This window comes from Carettochelys insculpta, chromosome 3 (genome assembly GCF_033958435.1).
Source record: "Carettochelys insculpta isolate YL-2023 chromosome 3, ASM3395843v1, whole genome shotgun sequence".
In the NCBI taxonomy this organism is placed as follows: Eukaryota; Metazoa; Chordata; order Testudines; family Carettochelyidae; genus Carettochelys; species Carettochelys insculpta.
In genome coordinates, this window is record NC_134139.1 from 23,924,728 (window position 1) to 23,945,067 (window position 20,340).

General features: G+C 37.9%; 1 long non-coding RNA gene across 2 annotated transcripts in view; it reads right to left on the reverse strand.

Moving 5' to 3' along the window:
* The window catches only part of LOC142010219 (uncharacterized), a 53,973-nt gene that overhangs the window by 19,242 nt on the left and 14,391 nt on the right, over nt 1–20,340 (reverse strand). Inside the window, exon 2 of one of the 2 annotated variants that reach the window (XR_012644730.1) lies at nt 7,285–7,408. The exons of the other annotated variant lie outside the window; for it this stretch is intronic. This is a non-coding gene — a long non-coding RNA (uncharacterized LOC142010219). The remainder of the gene's footprint in view (nt 1–7,284; nt 7,409–20,340) is intronic. 2 annotated transcript variants of the gene reach the window in all.

Consider the following 20,340-nt stretch of genomic DNA (forward strand, 5'->3'; position numbering starts at 1 on the left):
CTTTAGCCGTTGCAAGCCATGGTAGTGTAACACATTGTAAAAAAAGAGTACCAATAGCAAAAATTATTAAACATTTATCTCTCCCCTGAGTGAACATCTGGCATGTTTCAAAATGCTGCCTTGGGGGGTTTAGTACCAAAACCTTTAAGGTTTTATGTGACAATGCCTAGAGAGGGCAATAATACAGCATATTCAGCATAGGTGTTTTAAATGCTGGCCTCTTGAAAATATCAAGAGCAGAGGTTGAACCACATATCACTTTCTAAGTGAAATGTTAGCTCTGTCATTTTTGACAGAGGGAAAAAAATCAGCTCTATTTTCCATTAACTAGGAAGTAATTTAAGAAAAAAACAATGGGGAAAATCACAGAAAGCATGATGACACATCGGGGCCGTGTCTACACTAGCCCCAAACGTCGAAATAGCCACCCAAATGGCCATTTCGAAGTTTACTAATGAAGTGCTGAAATGCATATTCAGCACTTCATTAGCATGCGGGTGGCCACGGGACTTCGAAATTGACGTTCCTCGCCGCTGCGCGGCTCATCCCAACGGGGCTCCTTTTCGAAAGGACCCTGCCTGATGGGAATAAGTGGACTTCGAAGTAGGCAGGGACCTTTCGAAAAGGAGCCCCGTTGGGGCGAGCCGTGCGGTGATGAGGCACATCAATTTCGAAGTGCTGCAGCCGCCCACATGCTAATGAAGCTCTGGATATGCATTTCAGCGCTTCATTAGTAAACTTCGAAATGGCCATTTGCGTGGCTGTTTCGAAGTTTGGGGCTAGTGTAGACGTAGCCCAGATGTCATGTGCATGGGGATTTATATTTATCTACTATATACTTGAGAGAGTCTGTCTGTCTGCCTGTTCGTTCAAGAACTCCTCCTAAACAGTAAGAACTAGGCCCAATAAATGCATAAAGCTTCCTCTTCTCATAACTTAAAGCAAGGTAAGGGTTTGGTTGTGCCAGGAAAATGGGATGTGCCTGGAATGGGATTGCTTCTGATAAAACCAACAGAAAAGAGACAGAGTCATCAGACAGGTTAAAGGGGGTGGCTGGTGTTGCACTCCCACCCCACCATCTGGTACTGCCCCAGACCCAAGCCTCCCACATCCCAGTGTCCTTTAAAGAAGCTCCCCCTCCCCCGATTCACACAGGAACATTAATGTATGTTACCCTTCAAAGGGGAGCAAGGAGAAAGTGCACAGGTTGCTGCATTCCTCACACTGGCTGAGAAGTGCAGGAGTCAGACAACTTGGGGAGGAGGGCATGCACGTTCCTCAGGCTGTGCCCACTGGAGCTGCAGTGGTGATGGAGAGGCACATCTCACCTGTCCCCAAGCAGCTGTTGTGAGAGAAGACTAGTAATCTTCTCCCCGCAAGGCAGTCTGTATACAAACTCCTCACCCCAACCCCACCCCAATGTAATGATTTAAAGGAAGCATGTACATTTTCATTTTATTTACCAAAAAAAACCCCAAAATTAATTGAGTTAAGGACCAGAGCAACATCAGGTAAATCTTCTAGTATCCAATATTAAAGAATAACAGCTAATGTGAAGCACTTTCAGAGAAATGCACTGTCCCAATAATATAAATTTCAAACACTCTAAGGCTATGTCTACACTAGCTTCAGAAGATCGAACTTCCAGGTGCCATTTTGTGCATGTGCAAAATGGAGCATTCTGGGATCAATGTCACACCCAGAACTCCTTGCAAACCGCAAGGATTTGGGAATGTTGGTGGGAGAAGCACTCCCATTGACATTCTGCAGTGAGAACAGGACCAATGTCAACAGCTGTAAAATCAATTTTAGGTACACAATTGGTGTACCTAACATTGGCCGTGTCTACATGAGCCCCAAACTTCAAAATGGCCATGCAAATGGCCATTTCGAAGTTTACTAATGAAGCGCTGAAATGCATATTCAGCGCTTCATTAGCATGCGGGCGGCCGCAGCACTTCGAAATTGACGCGGCTCACCGGTGCACATCTCGTCCCCACAGGGCTCCTTTTCGAAAGGACCCTGCCTACTTCAAAGTCCCCTTATTTCCATGAGCTGATGGGAATAAGGGGACTTCGAAGTAGGCAGGGTCCTTTCGAAAAAGAGCCCCGTGGGGATGAGACGCGTGGCGGCGAGCTGCGTCAATTTCGAAGTGCCTCGGCCACCCGCATGCTAATGAAGCGCTGAATATGCATTTCAGCGCTTCATTAGTAAACTTCGAAATGGCCATTTGCGTGGCCATTTCGAAGTTTGGGGCTCGTGTAGACGTAGCCATTGTGTAGCAGCCATTGGCATTCCCAGTAAGTGTAAACATTGCTTGAGCCTTTTTTTTCTCCGCTAAGTATTAGCATATGTGGATATGGCTACAAATGAGAACAATCCAAGAAATCTGAACCTGTGATGTACCCACTGGCTGCCTCCATCTGGGTCAGCCTCTTAAGAAATTCACTCATTTGTTATGCAATTACTTATGTAAATAATCTGGTTAATATAGGCATATCTGCCTATGCCAATATCCATATTACCCAGAAATAGTAGATGGATAAGAGCTAGTAATTTGAACAAGTAATTTCAGGTGATGGTCATGAACTTTTTAAAAATTAGAATATTATTAAAATAATAAATAAAACAAAATGATAAAGCCACTTGGAAACAGGTAACTCAAGGGTCTGATTTCTATTATTTCTCATAACAGCATAGTGCATAGAATTTGCTCCCTAAAATCTGTCAACTCCAAAAGTTGGAAGAAATGTGGCAGCCAACACAAGCTAATCTATAATAGCCTACTGTGTATGCTACTGTAACTGACAGTAAGTTAACACTACTTAGAGAAACATGTAATTGCCCAAGTTGAAATTTGTTCAGGACACCAAAACTAGCACTCAATCTATTACAAAAGATACCACAGGCTCTTCAAAGACCACAAGTGTTCAGGGCTTAGTATTCAGCTTCACCAAAAAAAAAGCATGCCTTCAACTGCATGATGATTCTCAGCCAACGAAACTGTAAGGTGGTCCCATCAAGAGGCAACTCTCAAGTCTCACAACCACTCCCATCTGGACAAGTGGGTGCATCTGCACTGATGCACTTCCCCAAAGTCTCTTGACCACTCAACCCTCTGGTCAAGTCATGCAGGCATACAATAACAATACCCTTCCAGGGTATCCATTTAACAGGGCCCATTGTGGGTCTCTCACTAAAGTCCCACCACAGTGCATTCCCCACTTGAACTGGGAGTGTTGTCTCCAGGGCTTCTGCTCGCAGAGACAGAGTCCTTGCCCTTAGGTTAAGGCTCAACTATTACTCCATCAAAACTTATCCATAGCTCTATAGTCACACCACCATGCCACAGGGAGCTCTCCAAGCTGGTGCTTCAGCTCCAGCAGCCAGTACTGCAGGTGCTCTGAGAGAACTTCTGCCACCCTAAGCTGACTCTGGTGCTGCAGCACTTTTTAAAAGGGCCTTTCTAGGCCCTGAATGGCTGCTTCCTTTGGCTGACTTTCTAGACTCTCTTGAAGGACTCCTCTGTGATTCCTGGGATGGGGTGTGGCAAGGCCACAAGCCTCCAGCAGGGGGCACAGTCTGCTGCATCACAGAAGGGCACTGATTTCATACTGAGTCAGAAGGACAAGTGCTATCTATCGAATTATTAACATTACTCTCCAAAGCATCTGTATAAGTCTTTGGCGTTCCTCTTATCCCACATAGGCTGTATCTACACTACATTCCCTTTACAAATGAGCGAGATTGGAAATGCAAAGGTGGTGTGGATTTATATATCTCATGCCTCATTTGCGTATTCTGGTGTGATCTCATTCCAACAGAGACTGATTTCAAAACAGAAACAGCCATGTAGATGGGGTTCCTTTGAAAACAAACCCTGTTTTTGAAAGAATCCCTCTTCCTGAAACAAAATAGGAAGAAGGGTTCTTTCGCAAATGGGATCTGTTTTCGAAGGAACCTTGCTACACAGCTGTTTTTGTTTTGAAAGCAGTCTCTTTTGGAAGCGAAAATGCATGAGAATATGCAGATGAGATATGTAAATCTGCACTTCATTTGCTTTTCCAATCTTGCTCATTTGCATTCCCCTTCCAAAAGGGGAATGTAGTATAGACACAGCCTTGGTGTCTCAGGCATAATGGGTTAATAGGCAAAGGTAGACTACCAACAGTTTTGTTCTCTTTTTCTGCTTGCTCTTTTAAGACCAAAATCAAGACGAGAAAAATAAAGACAATATATTTTAATAAAAACGTAGCACTGTCTTTTCATTCCAGTTTCAGCAGGAGTCAAATGCTTTTCCATGGACAGCTAATGGAATGGGTTCTCTTCCTTGCTTCTAGCCACTTAAACCAGAATCCACACCTACCTGCCTCCATTTAAATCTGACACAGTGCCACTGGAAGTCAATGGAAAGACTCCATTGACCTCTGTCAAAGCTGGATCTTACCCCACAGTAACCTAAAACAAGATCCAGCCATGGGGACCAGAACCAGCAACAGAACTGGAACTGTCAGAACCAGAAGGAGCCATCGGTAGCACAGATGCCAGAAGTTGCCAATAGAACAGAAACATCCACAAGAGTCAAGGAGAGAAAGCTCAAGCAGCTGATCAATGTAACGAGGGGAATGAGTAGCCAGATAGCACAGACAGAGGGAAAAGAAGGCCAGATGGCAAGGAAGCGTACATGGGAGAGCAAAGTGGAGAGAGAAGAACAGCATGCGAAGGAAAGATTAAATGAAAAGTAAAAGCAAAAAAAATGTTTTCAGAAAGAAAAATGTACTTAAAGATAATTACAAATAAATGCATCCCTAAACTTGTTTTCAGAATGTTTTAGTCAAAAATTGAAAAGTTTAGTGTCACCAACTTTCCACCAAAAAGGGACATTTTTCTCCCCAGAAATTAATAGACTAGAATAAGGGAAATAAGGTTGGGGTTTGTGGTGTATGATTACATCAAGCCTTTTTTTTTTATACAGACAGGAAAAAGATTTATGTACTGCTGGGAAGGAATGTGTGTAGAGTGAATGATATTGGAAAGCAACAGAGAAAAACCTGATAGGGAAGATTAAAGTGCAAGCCCTCATATGGGTCGAATGTTGGGTCAGTGTACAAATGTGAAGGGAGAATGCAAAGTGGTTCTATTGTGGCTCTCTTTGGCATCACAACTGATGTTAAACCTGTTTCCTCCTCACTTTCCCAAATGACACTTTCCTCTCATCCTTAAATTAAATAAATATACAGAAACAGGTATCAGTTTATAAAGCATAAGTTTATAACACACTGATAAATTAAATTAATAAATATGAAAATTAACAAGAGTAGGTTCCAAGCATCAGTGTCATAACAAAATCCTAGAGCTTAAATACTGTATTTTTCAACAGCAGTTTTAAGTTATTAATGTTATGTTTTTATGAAGGAAAAAAAGAGGCACTCTCTATTTATTTTGCCTAACTGCTGTGTGTGTATGTTTGTGCGTGTGTGTGTGTGTGCTGAAAACATCTCTGATTTTCTTTTATAAAAGATTAGGAACAATCTATCCCCACACCCTCAAACATAGGGATATGAAATGGTTTACTGTGGGGGCTACAAACAGAACAACTAAAGGGTTATACCATGCAATTAAGGAAGTACTTCCAGAAACTGTGGGTAGCACAAAGGACTCACATGCAGATGAATTCAACCAGAACTGATCCTTTATCTTAAACTCCATAAAGTAAAAGAGAAAGGACATGTGTATATGGGGGCGGGGGGTGGGGTTGGAGCAGGAGACACCCACTTGGCTCCATCCATTTATAGAATAAGAAAAAAAATACCCCAGACAGGAAATGTTGTTTAATGCAATATGAAAGTTGTCACTTTGTTCCAAAAAATGGACTGTCCTCTTTAGTCTGAGACCACAGCTTTGAGAATCGTAATTAACTGGATGTGGGAAACTTACTTTGAAATGTGTGAGGAAATTGAAAGTGATGTAGAGCAAGCATATAATGTGTGGACTGCATTTAACATCTCAGGCAAAGGAGAGTGGCTCTAACAGGGCTTCATTAAATAGTAGCTGAATATGCTGTCAACATAAAATAGGAACTCACGGTCCGGTGTGACATTTCAACCCAACTAACTCTAGTCCATAGACAAGAGTGTCACCACTGATACCAGGAAGAAATTTTGCTATCACAACACAACACAACTTAAGTTTAGAAGTATGTGTGTGTCCTGAACTGAAATGATGGCACCCAACAGAAATAAAGGGTTCATATGTTCACTAAATCATTTCCATCATGCTGTATAGCCCTCCTTTTTGTTTACAGCTGAACAGCTCACTTAAATTCAAATAACTCCCTCTCTGGTCTGGTCTTGAATGATTTGACTGAGCATATCTTTTAAGTATCTAACACATTGCAATTGTGTTCCACATGTTGTGCAATAGCTGATTCTATCCTATCCTCACAAAACATATTAAGCTTAATAAATATATTTATGAGAATTACTTTGTATAGTCCTTATGCAATCAGCCATGCTGTGTATGATAGCCCAAGACGATGAAAACCCATTGACTTTTTGTAGCAAATTAGTCTACCACCTAATCGGTGAACCCTGCTAAGCTTTTGAATTATGACAAGAACCAGCAACTCAGTTAGAACACTCAAATGAATTATATCAATTCATAAACTTGTTCATGTCCAGATTTCATTAGCCACACATTAACAGCATTTTATGTTTATTACTGCTCTGACATAATCTATAAATAACTGAAATGCTAATCATAGTGTTCTGCCGGGCATCATCATTTAATCATAAAGAGATACATTATTATAAACTATAATAGATAATAACAAGTCTGGGTCAATGGCCGCATATTAAAAGATCACAATTATATCCTATAAGGGTATGTACCTCATACATTTGGTGACACAAAGGTCCACATCTAATCACTTGCAAATGTTTCCCCTCTGACATACTTACAGTACAAGGTGACACAATTAAGAAAATATGCTGGTGAAACAGGGCAATCTTTGAGCATCAGAATAAACAGAGAACAATTAATAGTGGAGGGGAAACAGTACAGCATTTGCCAAAGGCAATTCTATTAACTCTTCCTTTCTAGAATTTTTTTTTTATACAGCAACTCAAATTTGTAATACTGGGGGGAACACAGTAAGAATGCAACTATATTACTACAAGAGCTAGTAATTAGTGTTCAATTGAGTTAAAAGATATGAAAAATAGCTTTGCAGGCTGCCTTTTATAAGCCTATCGTTGTTTCATTAGATGATTCAGACAACCTTACCTCGTTGAAGAGAGTACTGAACTAGAGTACAGTTTAGTTTTCTTTTTAGGGACACATCGATTGCCTTCTTTCTAGGCTCATTTTATTGTCCTGTTTCTGTCCATATATTATGTCATTGCAGCATCTGAGTAGCATATAACAGAGAGATTATTTAGATTAGATATTTAGAGTATCAGGATAATAGAATCACTACCTTAGCTACCTATACTAGCTCCTGGTTTTTACTGAGGTAAAATACCTTGGCAAAACATCAGGTACTAAACAAATAATTTCAGTAATTTCAGATCTATCAGCTAAAATAGTTTGAAATTGGAAATGAATCTGACCCAAGGATCAAGAATTAATTGCAGATTATTAGAATAAGTATTTTATGCTGAGAATTAGATACTAATTTAAAGCTTTCGCTGAATAGGAAGCAGAGTTGTAGTTTGTCATTGCAAGCACTTGCACCTCATAGCTCAGGGTGAGTTGAGGAAGATAAAGAAAGGAATGTAAAACACTATGGAAACCAACCTCTGGAGACTTAATATTCTGATCAGCTCACCTCCGAACATCTGGCTCTTAAATGTTCAAGCGCAAAAACAAGAGAGCTAATGAAAGCAGTACATATTATCTCTCCCATCAATGTACCTCACAAACACCTGCTAAAATTAAAACAAATTGAATCTTGATTGCTGATTAAGTACCCCTTCTTTAGCTAGATATTCTGTCATTATTTGCCCTGGCACACAATGTGTAAATGAGGGAAAAACTAGTGGTGGGCTGTAGCAACAAAGGTTGATAAAAGGCAGCTGAGAAGTACATGCATATAAACTGCAGCAGATTAACTCTGGGTACAACTAACCCTGCAACAGTTAGTTTTAGACAACACCCCCACCCCGCAACCACCATCTTTTCTTGGTCACTAATTAAAATGAGAAAGTTATACTTAAAATGGAAAGACAAGTGAGTTCATAACTGTACCTAAGGTTTTTTTTCCCCAGAGATATTGAGATCAAAGAGGACAACTGATAGATGGACCTTACAGCACTTAGTAGCTGCTGTCCTGCTACTGAGCTGAAAAAATATCTTTGAAGAGTATCATTGTACCTTGTATTTTTTAAAGACACTATCACATTTTTATGAGGGCTCTGAAGCATTTGTAGGAATATGTTTGTGAAAGAGAAAATAAAACCTGTTAAGGACTGTATGACCTTTACTTATCTCAAATAAATGCTTAGGCACTGGCAAGAAAAAGGTTATACAATTTATTGCCAATAAACTAACAGAATATTCAACTCTCACACTTCATTTAGGATAAAAGTATCCATTAGAATGTTCACCCAACTTATATAAGTACCCTCCTACATGAACAAAGATGACAGATGTGTGGGTAATGTACCATGTTAGTATCATTTAAGAAGTTGAGGTTTTGTTCAAACTTTATTAGCTAAACTTGAATTGATCCTAGTTCAAAAAAAATCACTGAAGTATTTAACCTAATTCAAGAATGTTTCCAGAGCCTATAATAAACTCTTAGGCATTATTGTATTACAACATATTCATGGTCATTTCATGTAAAATTTAAAATAATTAACTTCTATTTCATACACCCCACTTCAATAATCAAAAATTTGAAACAAAAAAATGAGCCCTATGACAGTGTACAAATCCTTCTTAACGATCCTATCTAGAATACTTGGTTTTGACTGACAATAAGGTCATAACAAATACATATGTTTGTCGCATGCATTTCATCAATGCTGACTACATTATGAACCAAGAATTAGCATCATAATAATGCATTACCCAAAGACCTAGAACGGGATATTTAAACAAAAGAAAAAAAGTGTCCTGAATCACTTACGATTGCTTGACTTCTTTTTCTTATTGCATTCTAAATTATTTAAATATACTATTAGACATCATATTGGGGAAAAACAGATGTTTTCTAATTATGAACTGATTTTACAGTACAATGGTGTCACATATTTAAATTACAAATACACATTTTTAACATTCCAGCTGTGCTTCACAAGAGTTTAATTTGCTTCTTCTGATATGTCACTTTGCACCTGCCTTTTAAAACTCTTATAAATGTAAAACATTACTCAGACACAATTATTAAATAGATGCTGACAAATTCTAAAGATCCTGAATATCTTACAGAAGATGAAATTTATATACAGATTCGATAATGAATCAGCTAAATGTGTATTTAAGATAACATTTACAAATATTTTAGCGTATCAAATGAAACTGATGGCTTGTGTATATGTGCATATAGCATATAGTATTTTGTGTTACACATTTTCACATACACAAAGTATTTTAAATTATCTTTCTAGAATAATGAGGTTACATACTGATAAGGCAGTAACTTTGTAGGAAGCCAACTACAACAGTATTTTGAACTCAGCAACAACATTCACAAAGATATGGGCACTGACATTTACAGGAAGAAATATTGGCTAAAACACAGGGATTATCCATATTACTTTGAAAATATTATTTTGAGATTTTTGGCTTTCAGTTTGCCAGCCTGGGAGAGAGACAGAAAGACATCAGATTAACATTTCATATGAAATACATTAGTTCTATTGGTACTGATATTAGCACTAGGTAAGAAGTAGAACTTGTAATTTCTATTTTATCACACAGAGGCTGCATCTACACTAGCAAGTTCTGTTGAAAAAACAGGCCTTTCCCAAAAGAACCCAAGGAGCATCTACAGAAAAAATGAGCTTTTGACCTAAAATAGAAAGCACACGGCACTTTTTTCCAGTGGCTCTCTTCCTCTCCCAGGTGAGGAAGAGTGCTTTTTTCAGGAAAAAAATGTGTGTAGATGCCCTGGGAACCCATTTTTGGAAATAACAGCCCTCATGGTGCTGGATTTTTCAGTCACCAGCCCATTCTTTAGAAAGAACAGGGGGTTGTGTGGATGCTCTGTATTGAAAGAGCAAATCATTTTTTTGATCCGCTTTTTTGCGTGTGGACGTACTCTTTTGAAAGAAGTTTTTTTGGAAGAAATTTTCTGGAAAAAACTTCTTTTGAAAGATTGCTGTAGTGCAGATGTAGCCAGAGAATATTTCCCAATTGAGCAACAGCAAAGTGTGTGTGTGTGTGTGTGTGTGTGTGTGTGCGCGTGTGCGTTTGTGTGTTTGTAAATAATTTTACAGTCAGATACAGAATCTCAAATAAATTCAAGGGAAGCCATCAATAGCTAAATAAGAACAGGAAGACCTTTATGTGCTTAATATTTATGACAATGCTATTAAAATACTACAGCTGGTATTATATTTCTATGAATAAAAGAGCAATACTTTCAGGGAGGCTAGATTTTAAACTTTGAAGTAATTAGCTTGTGATTCATGGAAATATGTGTGCTGATACAGTGGGAGTAGGCAGTACTTATTCTAGAGCTATTTATTGTCTTGCACACTCCCTAGAAATAACAATGATTGCTTTAGATTTGTATGTAAGTATAAAGAGAGATACAGAGTGAATAATTCATGAAGACAACGTAATCCTGTAGGTGCACCTTTTCATCTTGGGTTTGCTGAAGATAATAAAAGACAAAACTTTTGAGGGAAGGGCCTTTGTTATGATTATAAAGAAAATACTTTAAACCATGTTTTAGATAAAATATTTATGCCCTTTCAAACCTTTTCACCCAGTTGTGTAAATCACCAAAAAACAAAACAAAAAACAGAACTCACCAATATACTGATTAAAGGCCTGATCATGCTCCCAGCAAACATATGGAAGCCTTTGCATTGACATCAATGAGATTCTCGGAACAAAGTAAAAATGAGAATATATTTGGGACCAGATTCTTATTGTTTCCAGAGATCTGCTAACGTAGAGGGGAACATACTGCCTTCCCTTCCCCACCAGTCACTGTCGTTACAGGTCATTAGACACAGCACAATGGTCTACTCCCCTATGTGCCAGAGAGCTGTGTTCTGTGGGAGCTCTGTTTGCCCCACAAACAGAGGCAAAAGTAGGTGAAATCTATTTTTTTTTTCAGAATTTGATGTGACACTACTGTTAACTTTCTTTCTTTCTTTCTTGTAAGCTCTTTCTGCAAAGGAAAAATCAGATTTCAATCCACATCTCAAGAATGCAAACTCAAGAACATTCGTGTTTGAGTTTTCGTGTTACTTCTTCCACTGAGTGCAAAAATATTCAGTTGAAAATATTTCTGTTCAGCAACTTTAAATTAACAAACCTTCAGTTCATTGTCTTTCAATGCTTGAGCAGGTTAACAATGTGTAAGCAAGAAAGATTTCATTTAGAAAAAGAGGTAAAATGTCCATGGTACCACCAGAGACATTAAGAGAGATTCGGCCATCTCGGTAAACTACTTCTTAGCTGAAAAATTATCAAAAATAATGAATGTTGCTAATTAAAAGAAACATTTCTGAAATTAAAAAAATTTATTTTTATTTCTTGGGAGCTCATGGATATAAAAGCAGACAATAACCACTGGATGCATCTCTCATCGTTTCACCTCAATATATATAGCAAATCATGTTGTTCTGACTCTATGCCTTATCAGGCAACCATTAGATTGCACTCTGCTTTCATATGCACCACTTCAAATTCAAAAGAACTTCATAGACTTTACTGAAGTTATTCCTGATTTGGCTTCTTGTACACTCACTATTTCACTGGTTCACACATTAGGCCTTCATATACATGTACAATAACTGTCAGCAGCCCCAAATCAACGGGAACAGTCTGTAAATTGAGTAAAAGGATCGGGCATTGTGTCAATGAAAATGTTGATGTTGTGCTAAAGTATACATTTTAGAAGTGAGAGAGTGAACATGCCACTCTAAGTAGAAATTACAATCACGAAAAAACTTTGCTTCTTACAATATCTCAACCAAATAAATAACATTTACAAGAAGTTTTTGTATTTTTCAAAATGAAAAGCAAAGGAGCAACTCATTTCACTAATTCATCATCACTTTTGAGACAAAGACTAATTTGGTGAATTTAAAATAATGATGTCAAATGTGTAAATTTTTTTTCAAATTTTATTCATTTTATCGATTTCACTTTTTTCAAGAAATTAATTTGAATGAAAACAAATTAAAAATTTAGAAAAAAGAATTTTTCAAATTTTGCTTATGTGTGATGTGAGTTACTATATGCTGGAAATTAGCTGGATAAAGTATATGATACTGCACTGAAGTACCTATTTGGATTCTACTCCTCTTGTTGGTTATTAATTATGATTAACTGGATGTTTAGTACATTTTCCTTATTGTGGTATATGCATACCTAACGCTAGGATTCCTATCCTTCAATAGTGCAGTAGGAAGACAAATCATTAATGTCCTCAGAAACACAAACTACTGTCAGAAGTTTAGCCAAAGAATATAAGTAAAGCAATTTAGTAAAGAACATTTAATTTTAAACCATGTGGAAATGATTCATAGGTGCTCAGCTGGTTACTTGGGAGAGGATTCCTGTCCAACCACACACCCAATCAGCATGTGTTCTGGCTATTTGGGTGCTGGATTCTGTCCCAGAAAAAGACATTTGCACATTAAAGGACAGATCCACAGTTAGTCTATGCACATTTATACTGACTTCAATGGAGTTATGTTGATTTACGCCAGCTCAGGTTTTGATCCAAGGTGTCTTAAAAACGCCATGTTAATCTGTTAAAAATATCCACCAATTAAGAGCTCAATGGAGAGATCTAGAAACAAGGTAAAATGAAGACATATTAAAAGGACAGAAGAGAGTGCATCATTGTAGGAAAACAATTAAAGATAAAATAGAGTATTTAAAACATGATGAAAAATCTCATGATCACTGTGCAAGAACATGGGGAAACAGTGGAAGGAAACAGGGTTAGAAATTCTAGGAGAGAAGACTAAAAGAATATCCTAGAATTTCTAAACCATAGGTAAATATTAATCAATTACTTATTATTTCATTAAATTGGAGATGGAAAGGACCAATTCTTAACTCTCAGTGTCTGCCTCCTGGGGTCTTAGATATCTTTTCCCATCAAATTAAAAGGTGGGGGAGATAAATAAACATTAGAAATTAAAATTGTCTAAGTATATGAGGGAGAAAGGAAAGAAAGAGGAAAATAATGTTCCACAATTATTACTTGAGCTAAGAGAAACAAAATTACTTGATCATAAATTCAGGATAATCTTGTTTTCTTTATGAGTTTTCATTTTATTAATGAAGTGAAGGTAACACCTTAGTGTACCCAGATGAATTAAAATGCCTGTTTGAAGAAGCAATCCTCCATAGGGGTCTTTAATAGAATCTGTGAACAATTCTGGAGTCAGATAATTTAGCTATAAAGAAGGCAACATTAATAGCTAACCTCTTTAGGTACACAGACCAACCTGGACAGAAGGAAAGAGGGAAAGCTGACAGAATATACAATGCCCTACCAGAAAGCTTTCGTTTCAAAAATCCTATTTTTAGAAGAAAAAGTAAATGTTGTGGGGGGAAGAGTAGACAAAGGCAGAATTAATAAATTATATTAATGTACTTTGTTTGCAAAATTCAGTAGACACACGGTGATTTGTATGGAACAGAACTAGATTTTAAACACTGGAAAAACTTCAGAGCTTACTTTGAGAGCACACATACATCCACACAACGATGAATCTGCCCCATAAATCCTATTCAATTGAACAGCTTCTGCAGAAACCCTTTTTGTTTGTTTGTTTGTTTTTCAGTTTTGTCCTGGCTATGTGGTCTCCTCCTATAGCAGCTGAAGAGTTGCAGTACAATACTCTGGCTGTGTTTACAGTACACTACAATGGGATCCCTTTTGACAGCTTTTGTACCTCATTAAAGAAATTCTGCTTTTAAAATGTAATTGTTCAATAACTCAACAGGATCAAAGATGTCAGAAAAAGTAGTCTTATGCATTTCTCAGCTACCACAGTTGTGCTGATACTCACTTCCATATGCAGCTTTGTCACAGGCATGAACGTACATCAAATATAGCAAGTATAACAAGTATTCAAGCATTCTAAAATAGCTTGGAAGTTCTTAAAACTTAATTGTTTTCAATATTAAAAAAAGCAAAGCAAAACTATTGTGTTAAATTTTGTATCCAAAAAGTGAATATGTGGGGGAAGCCAGCAAGATTAAATGAACTAAATAGTCCTAAAAATTTAGCAGAATTGTAGAGACACAGGGAGGCCTGTTTCTCGCTGAGTCATTAGCCACTTACTAAAACACAATCAGTGTGTGAATTGCCGAGTTCTACCTTCATGGAAAAAGAGGATAGAGAATCGGTGACAACTTATTATGAATCTGATGGACTGTGCATACTTCTGTTTAAAAAAACAAACATGGGAAGATTCAATAGACAAGCCAGTTTGGAATCGAGTGAATTCACTCACACAAGGGTTGCAGGTTTGTAGTGAACAACAAGAAGCCTTGTGGCACCGTATAGACTAACAGATATTTTGGAGCATAAGCTTTCATGGACAGAGACCTGCTTCATCAGGTTTGTAGTGGATATTTGATCATATTTTCTTTACAAATATCTTGTTTTCTAAATACCAAGAAAATTTATTTTCAATACCTAAAACTTTGAGTTGGACAAATCTCAGGTAAAACAAGATTAAAAAAAGAACATTTTAAAGTAAGAAAATTATTTCTGTTTAAAGAAACAATAAAAATATACTTCAGACAAGCAATGAACTTCACGGTTCAAATTCACAGAAGAAATACTTCTGGGATCAGTAACTCTGTACACTGTTCTCAGAGTAGTAGTAGGCATCCTTCAGTCTGCATAGATTATGGATCGCGCCCTTTAAAGTTTCAATTGAGGACTTCATTTACAGCGTCTATTGTGACTATGAAGACCCACATGAGAGTGACAGTCCTTGCTGCATCTCTTGCAGATATAGTGGGTGTCTGGCAAGTCCTTATTGTGCTTTCTGTGCGCTCGCTTCTCCTCTGCTAGCTGTCTGATCTTCAACTCGCCCTTCTGAAGGCCCTTGTGTAACCCCTGCCTCCATCTGCTGCGGTCGTCTGCTAGTTCTTCCCAGTTGTCCAGCTCGATGTCTACCTCTCTGAGGTCTCTCTTGCAGACATCTTTGTAACGCAACTGGGGGCATCCGGGAGGTCTTTTGCCAGAGGCTAGCTCACCATACAGGATGTCTTTTGGAATCCTTCCATCATTCATCCTGTGGACGTGGCCAAGCCAGGGGAGTCGATGCTGCCTGAGGAGGGTGTGCATGGTTGGGATTCCAGCTTGCTCGAGGACGGCGGTGTTGGTCACTCTGTCCTTCCATGATATTCCAAGGATGAGCCTGAGGCATCTGTTCTCAGAAATCAGTATATTAAAAAAACCTAAATATCGACTCCTTCCATTTGAAATGTACTCTCTTTTCTAAGACTCTCTACGCATTGTTTTGTAACTATGATTAACTGAAACATTTTGACGGATATTACTTAAATCCATTTTATCAGAGCTTTGATAGTTAATATTTGGACCAGCTAATAAGGAGTTTGAAAATTTTTGTAGTTCTCAAAAGAATGCAGAACCTGCACAGAATCTCTTGGCCAACATCCTTTTTTTTGCTCTGAATTGAAGCTCCCCATGCTTCTGGTTTTAGGTTTAAACTTGGATGTTTGCTTCTGTGAATTGGGTTCTTTGGGAATTAAAAAACCTTCAGCTCCCTCCAGCATGTTTTTCAAAACCGAATTTGAAAAATGTAACCTCTCTAGAGTCTTAACAAAGGCAAATGCTACTCTTTAGGAGAGATGGTTGAGCTGAGAAGCTCCCGTGTACCATATGTTCGAATGATGAAATGGGTATTCAATAGGTGTAAACTTTTCAAAAGAAGGATCCCACTCGTCTTTGCTAGGTGTGGTTGATGAAGCATCTTTGCCTCTTGGCATAGCAAAGGACACCTCAGAATAATGCAGGCTCTCTTCAGAGAACTAAATGAATCCCCAAGTCTTTTCTGTATTTTGTAAGTGTGCTGTAATGTTCTCACATGTCAGATGAGGAGGACACAAAGTCTGTGGCTAAGAAAGATTTAAAAAAAAAAAAAAAGATTTTCCAGACAGCTTACTCAAAGCATACCTCTTCATTAACTTTTCCATCCTTACTGCAAACATGAGGCAATGAGTCTGGCCACACGCGTTGTGGGTTATTTTGGGTGTCCGAGTCAAAAGATTTGTTTTTATGATCAGCTCAACACACCTCGCTTAGTATGGGCTTCAAATGGCACAATGATTAAATCAGGAGCTCCACACAGCCAGAACTCCATTAGCCACCTTCAGCAATGCATCTATTTCCCCACCCGAATATTATTCATATAGTGCCATAAATGAACATGGCAGTTTACAGCTAAATAAAGATATAATCCCATTCCAGAAACATTTACATTCTAAGTTCATCCTAGAATTGACACAAATAATGGAATACATTTTTTTTGCTGTAGATAATGCCATTCAAAACAAAATTGGCAATCTGAGGTGGCCCTGACTACCTTTTAATTGCTTTCATTAGTGTGTCAGAATCTTAAAAAAAAATGTGACAAAGAAAAAGCTGGATGGTGAACTAGCAATCACGTGGGGTCTAAAAATCAGAGGTCTTCTGTAGGAATCAGATGTGATCCAGAGAATCAAAAGGTCACAGTCTGCTCTAAGGTACATATATCTTGCTACGTCGTACAGTGTTATATTGCACAATGAATTAGGAATATTCTTTCCACTGAAATGGAGGAATGGCCTGTCACAGTGAGACTTACAAATTCAATATTCAACATAACAATATCAATGCCATAAATATCAATTTAGTACACACTTGCATTGCATTGAAGTTGCTGTACTTTCACCTATTGTCTAATCCCTCAGACATAGGACAACGCACTTTTGTAATATTGTACACAGCCACGTACTCCACAAAAGCTTTAAGAAACCAAACTTCCGAGATGAACAAACAAGCAACTCTCATTATTTAAATCTATCAGAAGTTTTTCCACCTCTACTATATGATACAGCCTCCTCCTTCAGAGGTCTCTGCCACAGTATAGGTATTAATACAATTTCCAGACATAGACATTTCTATTGCCCTTACTAATAATCAATTCTTAGGTCTTCATCAATAGAATTACTACTGATTTTTCTCACACAATCAATTACCTTTTGCTAGGTAGATATTTAATGTATTAGACACCCAGTGTGCATGCACAGACCAGGAGCATTACAATTTCAAATGCTTGCTCCTGTTTTTACTACAGGCAGATTATGGTCCTGATCCAAAGCTCACTGAAACAAATGGAGTCTCTTGTGGTATTTTATTGAACTTTGGATCAAAGATATTGTACTGTGGAGGAAGTGTGGAATTATATGACAGAGACAAGTACAGGACAGAGACACATACACCTTGATTGGGTGAGAGTAATGTTATGTGAGCATTGATGTTTTTCATTGGTCTTTAATTTTGCATTTAGCAGAAAGATTGGCAGTGATTATTAGATAATTAGAACAGTTTTTCCTCCGGTTTTGTGCATTCAGTGCTATTTTGGATCCATACAGTAAAAACAGCTACCAAATACAGCTATATCCTGAAATCTGGATATTTCCCCCAAATCTAAATTTGTATAAATACAAATGTTATTTATCGAAAACTTTGATTATGCAAAAGTTGTGGATGTTCCCAGTTTTACCAGTATCTGATTCTATCACACTGAAATATATAAAAATGAAAATTATTGCATAAAGGAAAGTGGATCACATACATAACAAATGTGCATATTTTAAAGATACATAAAAATATATTACATTTTGTTTTGCAGTTCAATCTGTATGTATGTGATTATTTGTGTAATTATTAATTACAAATTAATGCACTGAATTTTGACTGTTATAATGGATTGACTACTTGTGCCTCACTCAGAGAAAAAATATCCATATAGACTCAAGGTGAGACCAGAGATTATAGTTTAAATACACAAATTAGATATCAGAGTAGATAGAATAATTGCCTAGGCAATGAAATAGTCACTAACACTGCATGAATAACCATGATGATTTCAGCACAACTATGTGACATCATAACTCCAAGCATTCAACAACGTTCATAAATATCTCTAATTAATTGTTTTTTATATTTTTGTTCTCAGCATTGAGTGTTTCACTACTGTACTTTTAAAATAAAATTATTTTTCAATAGAATTCAATAGAATTTTTCCCTAGCAGAAAACAAAACAAAAACAAAGCAAAAACATCTCCCCCTCCTAAAATATATGTTAATAACTTTAAATCACAAATTAAATTTATCTCCCTTTTCCACTGACATCATTTCTTGCCATGTGGTGCACACCCATCCATAAACAAAATGGAGATTCATTACCATAGCAACAGAGAGTGTGACTTTGATCGGCTTCAATGATTACTTGTAGACACAAACATTTATAGATCTCACAATTGTAGGTAAGGATTGATTGCCTTTAAAAAAATAACAGTTGGTTTACAACTATGAGAATGAAACATGAAGGCTGTGGCCGCACTAGCCCCTCCTTTCAGAAGAGCTATGGTAATGTGGCACTTCAGAATATGTGAATGAAGCACTGTCATGAATATGTAGCACCTCATTAGCATAATGGTGGCCGCATGTGCTTCGAAACTGCTGGTTTCAAAATGCAGGCCATGCGACACTAGCCCCACCTTTCAAAAGGGATATGCTAATGAGCCACTGCAGCAGATGCTAATGAGGCACTCCCATGAATATGCAGTGCCTCCTTAGCATAATGGCAGCCATGAGTGCTTTGAAAGTGCCACTTTCAAAATGCATGATGCTCATGTTGACAGGGGACTTTCAAAAGGACCCATTGGATTTCGGGGGGTGCTTTTGAAAGGCCCCTGTCTACATGTGCAGCGTGCATTTTGAAAGCAGCACTTTTGTAACATGTGCGGCCACTGTTATGCTAATGAGGCGCTACATATTCATGGCAGTGCCCTATTATCATCTGCTGAAGTGGCTCATTAGCATCCCCCTTTTGAAAACCGGGGATAGTGTAGCCACGGCTGCAGGCTGCCCGTATAGCTGGGGGCTTTTTGAAATGACACCCCTGATTTCGAAAGCCCCTTCTTCCCATCTGGTTTTGGGAGGAAGGGGCTTTTGAAATCAGGGGGGTCGTTTCGTAAGGCCCCTGGCTACACAGGTGGCCTGTGTTTTGAAACCGGCTGTTTCGAAGTGTGTGTGGCTGCCATTATGCAAATGAAGTGCTGCATATTCATGGTAGCACCTCATTAGCAAATTCTGAAGTGCCACATTACCATAGCCCTTCCAAAAGGAGGGGCTAGTGTGGCCGCAGCCAAAGATGCTAAGAAGTAGCTGTACTCAACCCACCGGAAAGCTGGTTTAGTGGTCATTAAGATGTGGAGTTAGTTACTTGTGAATACATAGGTCCCTGTTATGAATAATTTGTATGTATGTGTCCTGTGACCAAAAAAGTGTTTTCTTTTTGATTCATGGGAGATATTTAAGGTTGAGTGTGCAGGTGTTTTGGGGGTTGATTTGTGTGGGATGAGAAGAGGTGGTAGCCTGTAGCTTGACAGAAGAAGAGAAAAAAATCTGAACAATGTGTTGAAAAAGACTACAGTCTAAGCTGTACAGGACCAGCTGTTTTTTCTAATTAGAATAACAAAAATAGCACATGCTAAAATGTTTTTCTCAAAAGCAATGAATGCTCTAGGAACTATAAGGACAGAGTTTTAAAATCTATTTAAATGAAAGAATGCTTCAGGAGCCATATGGGGAAGAAAAGGAAAAAGGGAAAAGTAGAAAATGTTTGATTTTAGCTGATTTTTTAGATGATGATAAACCTGAAGCATTTCAATTCTTTCTCCTATGTTACATATGGACTGTACTACTTTTAATCATGCAAAGCTGTCATTGCTGCTATTGCTTATTGTGCAGTAGTTTAAAGAACATTAAAATATATTAACCAATGCCAAAAAGTTACAAACGCTTTTAGGTACTGTGGATTCCATCATGTGCCTTGAACATACATGGTGATGTCATTATACACATCTAATATATGTACAATTCGTATG